The sequence below is a fragment of the Rhinolophus sinicus genome, linkage group LG09 (genome assembly GCF_036562045.2).
Source record: "Rhinolophus sinicus isolate RSC01 linkage group LG09, ASM3656204v1, whole genome shotgun sequence".
Taxonomy (NCBI): domain Eukaryota; kingdom Metazoa; phylum Chordata; class Mammalia; order Chiroptera; family Rhinolophidae; genus Rhinolophus; species Rhinolophus sinicus.
The window spans coordinates 102,780,784-102,782,596 of NC_133758.1; the positions used below are offsets into that span (position 1 = coordinate 102,780,784).

The 1,813-nt window shown below is 44.6% G+C and overlaps 1 pseudogene; it reads left to right on the plus strand.

The window, feature by feature from the left end:
• Positions 1–252: 252 nt before the first annotated feature.
• On the plus strand, positions 253–1,506 carry LOC109444680 (large ribosomal subunit protein uL4; annotated as a pseudogene).
• Positions 1,507–1,813: the final 307 nt, after the last annotated feature.

Consider the following 1,813-nt stretch of genomic DNA (forward strand, 5'->3'; position numbering starts at 1 on the left):
GATCATAAATTCATCAGAAAGTAACCAACTATATAGGAATCCTGCATTACTACTATTACTAGACTTTGCACAGAAGAATGTATGGGTGAAACACTTACAGACTGTTTCCCCATTGCCGTGTGTGTGTGTGTGTGTGTGTGTGTGTGTGTGTCTTAAATTTAATGCTGTTCTCTACACACACACACACGCGTGCACATACACACAAATACCCTCATCAAAACCATAAGCCTAAGGGAAACGTGGCCGTCTCCTGTCCCCATAATGACATGTGCTCGTCCACTGATATCAGCATACTCCGAAAATGACTCTTTGCCTGCTGTGTTCACAGCTCCCATTCAACCAGATATTGTGAACTTTGTTCACACCAACTTGCACAGAAACAATAGACAGCCCTGTGCTGTCACTGGACTAGCAGGTCATCAAACCAGTGCTGGGTCGTGGGTCCTGGCAGAGCTGTGGCGTGATTCCCAGAGTTCAAGGTGGTGGGACTCATTGTTCTAGCCAGGGTGCTTTTGGCAAAATGTGTCGTGGAGGCCGCACGTTTGCACCAACCGAAACCTGGCACCGTTGGCACCACAGAGTGAACACAATGCAAAAGCGATACACCATCTGCTCTACCCCGGCTGCCTCGGCCTTCCCAGCACTAGTCATGTCTAAAGGCTAGTACTGAGGAAGTTCCTGAACCTCCTTTGGTGAGTGAAGACAAAGCTGAAGGCTATCGGAAGACCAAGGAGGCCATTTCACTCCTTAAGAAACTTAAGGCCCGGAATGATACCAAAAAGGTCTATGCCTCTCAGCGAATGAGAGCTGGCAAGGGCTAAACGAGAAACCAACATCGTATACAGTGCAGGGTCCTTGCATCATCTATAATGAGGACGATGGCATCATCGGAGCCTTCGGAAACAGCCCTGGAACTACTCTGCTTAACGTAAGCAAACTGAACATTTTGAAACTTGCTCCTGGTGGGCATGTGGGCCGTTTCAGCCATTTCTGTGGGCTGACAGTGCTTTCCACAAGTTAGATGGTCTGTGTGTCATTTGGTGTCAAGCTGCCTCCCTCAACAGTAACTACGACCTTCCCATGCACAAGATGCTCAATACAAACCTGAGCCGATTCTTGAAAAGCCCAGAGGTCCAAAGAGCCCTCCGAGCACTACATAAGAAGATTCATCGCAGAGTCCTGAAGAAGAATTGCCTGAAAAACCTGAGAATCATGTTGAAGCTAAACCCACATGCAAAGACCATGTGCCAGAACACCATTCTTTGCCAGGCCAAGAACCACCAGCTCCAGGGAATAAAGCTGCAGCAGCGCTAGAAGCCACATCAGATGAGAATAGGGTTCCAGGCAAGAAGCCAGCGGTAGGGAAGCCAGGAAAGAAGGCTGTTGGAATTTCGAAGCAGAAGAAACCTTAGGGGAAAAAAGGCTGCAGCTCCCAAGAAACCACCGGCTGAGAAGAAGCCTACAGAAAAGAAACTCACCACAGAAGAAAAGAAGCCTGTTGCATAAACTGAAATTTGTTTATTCCATAAAGGTCAAATCACTTTAAACAGCTAATTTTGAATAAAAACCTGATCAAAGAGGCAGTGAAAAATATGAAAGAAAAACAAAACAAAACAAAAAACCCTATGACCTACATTATTTAAATCAGTGTATTGATGAGAGTTTTGTAATCCGAGTTCTATGAAAATGCTTATTACTAACATTTCATCATCTTATACCTCAGATAAACATAATGCTTTTCTAAACTATTCAACTTTGCTGTATCTTTATTAAGTGCATATTGATCAATCATAAACTATAGGGTTTGAATTTT